Genomic DNA, 9,411 nt, shown 5'->3' with positions numbered 1-9,411 from the left:
TTCTAAGGCAAACAAGGGTATGTCTACACTACCCGCCGGATAGTGATTGATCTATCAGGGATCGATGTATCGTGTCACGTCTAGACGCGATACATCAATCCCCAAATACGCTCCCCATCGACTCCGGATCTCCACCAGGGTGAGAGGCGGAAGCGAAGTTGATGAGAGAGTGGCAGCCGTTGATCCCGTGCTGTGAGGATGTGAAGTCAGTCAACCTAAGTCGATCTAAGATACGTTGACTTCAGCTACGCTATTCTCATAGCTGAAGTTGCATATCTTAGATCGATCCCCCCCAGTGTAGACCAGGCCCAAGAGGACCATGAGAGGGCACATGCCACCGGGTGTTACTGCTGTAGTAGTGCTTGTGCAGGGAAGCGATGAAAGCCAGCTTTCCTGACTCTAGTGGCATCATGTTGATACATGAGAATGAATCATAGAATATCAGGGTTGGACGGGACCTCAGGAGGTCATCTAAGTCCAACCCCCTGCTCAAAGCAGGACCAATCCCCAACTAAATCCCCAAATCCCTAAATGGCCCCCTCAAGGATTGAACTCACAACCCTGGGTTTAGCAGGCCAATACTCAAACCACTGAGCTATCCCTGCCCCCCAGGATGCCTCCTCTCAGAAGGAAGAGACCCTCTCCACAGTTTGAGGTGACAAAGATACCCACAGAAAGCAGATCCCCTAATTGAGACCTCACAGTTCAGATAAATCCCCCTTACTAATCATCTCCCTCTTTATACTCCCTCTTTTAGTAGATCATTTCTTTCTTCCTTCCCAAGCTTGCTGGCCAGAGATGGACCAGCAATGGATCTTGGGAATGCTGAAAGCATCCTGGCCTATCTGTATTTTCACCTGGCCTGACTCAAGAGATCAGTGGCCACTTGAAGGTACGCTATCTCATGAACCTCAATTGATAGTACAGTACTAATTCTATACTACAGGATTTTAGAGGTTTGTTTTATGTTACACCTATTAGCTGCTTTCCCTGATACAAACTGACTCTCCCTTCCCCTGGCTGTATAAAATTACACCAGCCTAAACTAATTTACATGGAATTACTAATGATGAATAGAGCTGTTCAAAATATGGGACAATTTTGTGCCCCCCCGTTTTGGGGTATGTGTCTCAAAGTTTTGATGAAACAGACAGTCAACATTTTGGATTTGTATATTTTTCCATCAATTCTAATGATGAATAACTTACACTAGCACTTAAATCTCCTCGGAATTTGGTCCACATTGAAAAATGTAGCATTCAGGTAATTTTCTGTCACTGTTCCATTTACCTGTAACAAACCCTGTGGCTGGAGGGGCCAGACTCTTGGTTACAGTTCAGCTCCTTTTGTCCTGCTGGAGTGGCACAAAGAGGTTGGAAATCAGGCAAATCTGAGCAGCTGAGAATTCCCCCAGTTCAGAGGAGCTCTGAGCTCTGCCTATGCTCATCTGGCGTATGGGTCCCTAAAGGCCTGTAAACCAGCTGGCATATGTAAGAGCAGTACTTCTGCTGCTCTAATCTATGCTCAGGATCAGGGCAGCACACTTCCACCCTGATATTCAAGAGAGCCATTTCAATACAGGGATTCTTCTATCCTTATAGGGCTTTTCTCTCCCTTTTCTTGTGTTACTCTGGAAACAATGGATCCCGGATTTTCCTCAGTGTGTTGAGTGGAGCTCTCACAGGACCCCCCTGAAATCCATCTTCTTCTCTTCCTTACCTAAAACATAAACCCTGATTCATGAAAAAAGACTTGCACCCATGCTTAACTTTATGCACTCTGAGTAATCCTACTGATTTCAATGGGACTACTCACAGGCTATGTCTACACTGCAGCTGGGAGCGTGCTTCCCAGCCGCAGCCCGGGTGGACAGACCTGGGCTAGTTCCACTCTCAAGCTAGCACACTAAAAATAGCAGTGTGGGGGCAGCTCAAGCTAACAAACCTCCCAGTCCTCTGGTATGTACCTGGGAAGCTAGTCCAAGCCACCACCCACACCCCCCATGGCCACACTGCTATTTTTAGTGCGCTGACTCAAGCAGAGCTAGCATGTGTCTGTCTACCCTGCTCCCAGATGCAGTGGGGACATATCCACGGTGTAAGGTGAAGCATGGGTGTAAGTGTTTGCAGGTTTGGAGCTGTATTTTACTCCTACAGGTGTTTTTAGTATGACTACTGCGGGTTCTTGTTCATCACCCTCCCTTCTTCCTTTTGTTCTAAGTTGGTCCCTCTCTGCCTTTTTGTTATTACTAAAAGTTTTGTAAAGGCTGGGTTATGTTTTATCAGTATGATGTCCTTATATTTTAGAATGTTTTCATCATATTTTGCTTGCATAATACTTGAAGCCTGTTAGCACGGCAGAGGTGGGTTTAAAACCAAAAAGAGTTTTTAAAACTCTAAATAAGGAAAAAAATGTTTCCCTTTTTCCTCTTTGTAGCCCAAGTACTTTTCATGCTAGTGTGTGCATGTGCATCAGAGTGTAAAGAAAATTGGGGGGGAAAAGAGCGAGAGAGAGAGAGAGAGAGAGAGAGAGATGGTTAACATTGCAGGGAAATGACCTCAAAGTAGTACCCTACTGTTCAGTTCTCAGCTGGCCCTTCTGATGTTGTTTAGTAGCTAATTAAAGCCAATTATAAATCCATTATTAGTTTGTGTGAAGCAGCTTGAGAGACAGAACTGCTTTTTCAATCTGTGAGCTAGATCCCCGTCTAAAACACCATGACTGTCATCATGAAAACCAGCCACATCTCATGTGAGCACAAATTCAGAGAGTAACAAAGGGATAGGGTGGTTTGTAGAAACAAGTTAGCTTAAGGATATAATACAAGTCTGTGCTTCTTTACATGTGTGTGCATTCCTCTACAGCACATGGGCCAAACTCTTCTCTCAAGTACAATACAAGGAACTCTGTGGGAGAGTTTAACTGTCTATATTCATCATAACATGAACTTTTATGATCTTAGTTACAAATTAGGATCAAGTCTAAAGATCTGCTTGCTTTCACTGAGAAGGCAAATGTGCGAAAATACTTCAGCCATGTCAATTTTCATTTGAAAACAGGACAAACATCGCAGTAATAATTAGCAATGGTCACAGAGGCATCCATTGTTTGTGCCAGTGAACATTTCTTAGTGCAAGTTCTACGGTATGTAAAGGAAAATAAACTTCTGTAGTGAGTCTGCTTAGAGGACAAAGGTTCAAAAGTTGATTCTTTTATCCTGCAATTTACACAGCTTCTGTGCCACTCCATTATAATGCCCATTGCGTCCCTTGGATAAAGGGCAGATTAAATCTATGCTTAGTTTCTGTAATTGACCTTCCTTCCCCTCCATCCATAGTTTTTAAAATGTATCCTTCTGTGTTCTATGAATAACAGGACCTCTCCAAAATAATTGTGTTCTTACAGAAGGTACAATGCAGACTTGGACATTTCCCCTGAGTTTTAGTAAGAAACCACTGACTGGAGAAGAGATTTGTAGATGTCTGCTCTTGCCTTATATGACAATTTAGTATATATCTATATCAAACTACAACCTTCATTTTTTGAGTGAGCACCGTTCTGGTTGTAAGAGTGTACTGCCTTCCCTTTTGCCTCCATTTTAGACTGGAATTCCAAGAGGTGTTGGCACAGTTTGAACATTGCCGAGTGATCCTAGGTCATTAGCAATGAATGATTTTGTCCTGGCGCTACAGTGGGTATGCTAAAGAGGGTGGACAAGCTGCAAGAAACCAGTTTTTCCAGTCTAGACTTCAGATAGGTGGGAATTAAGCAATGGATGGCCTGATAAAGAAACAGGTCTGCTTGTAATAGCTCTCTGTCATCAACCAGAACGAGAAGGCAAGATTGGGCAGGAGACGGAGTGGAGGGTCTGGGGACCCTGAAAGGACTGACCAAAACCCAAGGTGCACTCCAAGTGGCAAGGACTCTGGAGGGAAGGTTTTTGTGTTCAGCTGTTTATTATTTTTGTGTGGATCTGTATTTCTCTTGTGCGCACTCTATGAGTAAAATGTATGTATTTGTAGAAAATCCTTTGCAGACTCTCAGTCCCTGATGATGGAAACAGTAAACCAAAGGATCCACAGCTTTGGTTGAACTCTGAGAGCTTGTAGCAGCTACTGGAGAAGCTTGGGAGAACTGGCACTAGTCTCAGGACTGGGCAATTTCACCATGGATGTCCCCACCACCAGGAGGGGTGTCAAACACAAGGTCTGCACATGGGGTGTGTGCCTAGAGGCCCAGAGCCAGAGAGACAGTGCCTAATCTGTGCCCAGCCCAAGCAAGCCAAGAGCATGTGAATAAGATTTATGGATATCCAATAGGGGGAATGCATCAGGATTGTAATACCTTCCCTGGTGTCTTTGCATTGAGAGAATTGCTGAGGATCTGACCCCATACTCTGAATGCTGCCTAATCATTAGGAAGAATGAGCAAGGTTGTTTTGCCTGATTTTGAACCCAATAAAACATTTTTGCTTTCACCTTCTATCTAGGAGAGCACAGGATAACTTTTTTGTTAAAATTCCTGTGTATTGAACACACATTATACATTGTTAACATGTAACAAAAAAAAATAACTTCAGTGTAGTTTCATTGCAGCATTAAAGATTTCTTTCACATTGTTTTGTAGTAGATGTGACTGGTAAAGTTAATGTGAATATGTAGGTGGTGAAAAGTCAACGCTATAGTGTCTTTAACAGACTGATTGAAGCTGTAATTGCTGAGTTAATTTTGTAGTATGAGATCTATACATGAAGTCTGCATTAATGAGAGTTCGGGTTCAGAGACACTAACTGAATCACATTTATATTTTACATTTTAAACTATAATTTCTACTAGTGGGTCAGACTCTGCCATGTTTACACAAGTTGAGTAGAACCTTCTCCATGAGTGGTCCCATCAATTTCAATGGGAAAGGAGTTCCAAGATCAACAGCTCCAGCACAGCACACCATGCAGACTCTCCCTGGGCAGGGGACCCCAAGACTTTCATACTCTGTGGCTCTGGAGGCATCAGGGTCAGGGGCTCCAGGTCAGCCCTTCAGGCTTACTGCCTCTGAACTAGGGACCCCAGTGCTTCCAGGGTCTCTGTCTCTGGAAGAGCTTGCCTGGCAGACTGCTGGAGATGGGGACCCAGGGTTTTCAGGGTCCCTTGCTCTCAGACAGCCCACCTAATGTGCTGAAGGGGAGCTGGGAGTGCTGGCTCAGAAGGTCCAAGACTTCCAGCTAAGCCAGGATTTCCAGGCTCCTGGCTCTTCTTTAGCCTGCCAGGCCAAATTTCACTTCAAAATGAGCAGAACAAAACTCTGTGATTTTTTTCTAAACAGTTTTTTTTTCCAGATGCCTCTTTCATGGAGAATTTCACATTGTTTTGGTTTTGTTCCAAAGCAGAAGGATCTTATTCCTCCATTAAATGAAATTACAGTATCATTCTCTGCCCAGTGCTAATTTAATGTACACACAATGTTCAATTAGTATTAAGTACACTGAAGGGTTTTTTTATACACATTGTAACTGCAATGTAAGTACAGTGTAGTTAACATACAGAATCTGGTGGAAAATTCTTGTATTAATAAGTATAACCTACAGTGTAACTAATGTTTGTGCATAAGGTTTGGGAATTTGAAGTAGCTTGTTGAATCTTTTAGACCCTTTAAAACAGTTCAAAAACTCCCCGGGTTTGCCCATCCCTACAAAGTATATAAGAAGTTTTAGGGGGCATGTGGGTGATATGGCAAATCGATGCCTGTTACCTTTAGAGAGCTGGATTTACATCTGGCCAAGCTGACAATCTGGTTGTTTTACTTAGGGAATGTCTATATTGCAAGTGAAGGTGTGATTGTAGCATGGATAGGAATACCCGTGTTAGCTTTAATCTAGCAAGCATGAGTAATGATAGTAGTGAAGACATGGCTGCATGGGCTTCAGCATGAGCTAGGTACAAGCCTGCTGGGGACCTTGGGTACATAGAATCAAAGAAGCATAGGACTGGAAGGGACCTCAGAAGGTCATCTAGTCCAGTGGCCTGTACTCATGGCAAGACTAAGTAATAACTAGACCATTCCTGACAGGTGTTTGTCTAACCTGCTCTTAAAAACCTCTGTAGATTCCACAACCTCCCACAGCAATTTATTTTAGTGCTTAACCACCCTGACAGTTAGGAAGTTTTTCCTAATGTCTAACCTAAACCGCCCTTGCTGCAATTTAAGCCCATTGCTTCTTGTCCTATCCTTAGATGTTAGGGAGAACAATTTTCCACCCTCCTCCTTGTAACAACCTTTTACGTACTTGAAAACCCTCCTCAGTCTTCTCTTCTCCAGACTAATCAAACCCAATGTTTTCAATCTTCCCTCATAGGTCATGTTTTCTAGACCTTTAATCATTTTTGTTGCTCTTCTCTGGACTTTCATACTTCAGTTACTAGCCCATACTGCTGCACATTCATTCCTACTGTTACCTAGATTACAGCTAATGTAGGTCTGCCTACACCCACTAGAATTACACCTTCATTTGTGGTATAGATGTACTCAGAGACTCTTCCTTAGTGTATATTTGTCCCCATCACAATATCACCACACACACTTGTTCTTTGCACTGGAGAGTCTCAGGGATGGCATGGAGAATTACTGATGATCAGAACTGTTAATACAGTATAGAGTTGTGGAGAAAATCCTGCACAATGCCCACTCATGCCTGAAAGTAGCAAGTACTGACATTTCTTCACTTGATTAAGCACTAAAATGTAACAAAACTGTCCCCCAAGGAAACATATATGATAGAAAATGATGTCTGCAATGACCTGTAGTCAGTTATGAGTCAGTAGAGTTGAGATCAAGGGTAAGTCCTATACCAGGAATCATTCAAAACTTTGGAGCCAGAATATCCTCCTAGAATGGTGATTCCGTAAGGAACTCTTCTACAATAGTTAGATTTACTGTTACAAGAACAAATAAGTGCAGCAAAGTCTACAAAGGGCTGCTGTAACCTATGCAATGTTCAGACACGTTCTGATGACTGTATCAAAACCTTCTGGAAAATGTAAAGATGTCTTGAGCTGTTTATTTTTTTCCAGCTAGGTCAACGTTCGTACCCTGGCCATCGTGGGATGATTCCTCTCTCTACAGGAAAGATAGTTTACTTTGAGATAGTCGCTGTCATACTCAACACACCAACTTACTTTCAAAACAGTTGGCCCAAATCCGCAAACACTCCCACACATAGGGCTTATAGCCATGATGAGGTTCTCTCTGTGCAACATGCTCATAGGGAGTCTGAAGATGTTCAGGAACCACAGGGCTCTCTGGCCACCTGCAGTCATCACATGCTGTGACATCTTCATGTGTAGTAAGAGGCCCCAAAGCATATTGATAGTCCAGGCATCTGATGCAGCACCTGCTCCTACAGTGCAACTATCTAGGTTTCACAAATCAGTGTTGGGCATTTCCTCTATCGCTTAAGGGGATTGATCTGACTGGCTCCTGCCCCCTCCATGTGTCCACAACCAGCCTTCCGCCCTCTCCCCGCCCAGGGGATAAGGCCATGAGATTTTTGTTTAGTCAGAGCCTGGATAATATTTGATGAAGTTCCTCTTTTGCAATGCTTGGTATGGGAGAGGATGACTAAGCCCATGCAACCTAGAGACAATGTGGATCAGGCATTGCACTGGGAGATCAGAGACCTGGGTTCTCTTCCACACTCTACGACTGCCTTGCTGGGAGGACTTTTGTGAGTCATTTCCCCTCTCTGTGCCTTTGTCAGATACACGGTAGCTCAGACAGAAATTACAGACTTGATGCACATACTGCTCGGTGAATTTATATGGCCTGTGTTATATTATTAAGTACAGATTAAGGTCAGATTAAGGAGGTCAGATGAACCGAGAATGGTCCCTTCTGGACTTAAAAATCTAGGACTACAGGGCCAGATTCTTAGCTGGTGTAAATCAGGGGCATTCCACTTATTGCAACAAAGCTAAGATGATTTACCTCAGCAGAGGATTGGGCCCACAGGCTTTTATTTATTTATTTATTTTTAATTTAAAGTAGCAATTCAACCCAGCCTCAACCTTAAATAAAATCCAAGTTCCCTGCTAAAGGCCTTGTGTAGTGGGGCTTCCCAGGCTGGGAAGGACCAAGCTTTGCTCAGAAATAGCATGGGTGTTTCCTGTTTCTGTAACTTGGCTTGGAGCTGGCCTTTGGGTGTCAACTTTGCCTGATGTCACTTGTGTTCTGAAATAAGGGTCTTTCAGTAAAATCCCATGTGGTGGATCTTTGAACACCACCTGGACTGCAGCACAATAATAGGGCCGAAGAGACTTCATTGGTACCTGACTACAAAATACTTTATACTTTAAGAGCAAGATTGTAGCATTTGCCACAAACCTGAAGCAGTGGGCGATACGGGGTTGCCCTGCCCCAGGAGAAGGGAGGTAGAAACCATGCCTCAGGTAGGCACACACTCCCCGGCACTGCTTTGTGCACGTGGCAAGCACCAGTATTCAGGCTGATGCAGAATGCCTCCTTTGGCAAGCCAGCCACCCTCCACAGACTGGGGCAGAGAGACGGCAGGGCCAAGGCCCCATCTCCTACCCACCTTCTTCCAGCAACATTGGTACTTGAGAGGAGCTGGGGTGAGCTGTCCACGCGCTCCCCAGCACGCAGGGAGTGCAGGATTACTATTACTGCTACTGTTGAGCAGCCATGCGAGCGTGAGACAGCTTCTTACTGTTCCCACCACTGCCAGTCAAAGCCAGCTTACAATCTGGCCCTAAAAACAATGGTTATTTACATAATAATGTTAAGAAAATACATACATCACATTACCTGTGTAACAAAGGGCCTGATTCTGCACTCTTGATACTGGCCAAACTCCCCAATGATTTCACTGGGCAATTCCCCTGAGCAAGGGTGCAGGTCAGGCCTGGCCCAGAGCTACTGCTAACTACAAAATGACTTTATTATGCAACACTAATGGGACAGTTTATTGGAAGCCTAAAACTTGCCTTGTTAAATATGATCACATTATTGGATTTCAGTTATGCTTTGCTGAAAACCAGAATTTGTTGCAAGAATTCCAGTATCACTTAGATTTTCTGAAAGAAAATGGCTGGGTGATGATCAGAAATCCATGAATTACAGGCACGACAGCTTTTGACTTAAAACACTTACAAAAATTATCAGTGGGATCTCTTTTAACAGCACTCTGATCCTCTAAGGACTGTACTGCTTGTCCTACAGTGTCCATACAACAAGAACTGAAAAGAACATACAATGTTCTTAGGAAATCATCTGGTTAGGTTACGTCTGTGCTTCCAGAGTACTGCGAACCTTTAGGAAGAGGCTGTTTTGGACTGATAAATACTAGCAAAAGGATTCCAATTACAGTCTGTCTGCTTCATTTTTATTTTTACAAAGGCA

This window comes from Mauremys reevesii, linkage group 1 (assembly GCF_016161935.1).
Source record: "Mauremys reevesii isolate NIE-2019 linkage group 1, ASM1616193v1, whole genome shotgun sequence".
Lineage (NCBI taxonomy): Eukaryota > Metazoa > Chordata > Testudines > Geoemydidae > Mauremys > Mauremys reevesii.
The sequence above is the reverse complement of the archived record's forward strand: the minus strand, read 5'-3'. Positions refer to the sequence as shown.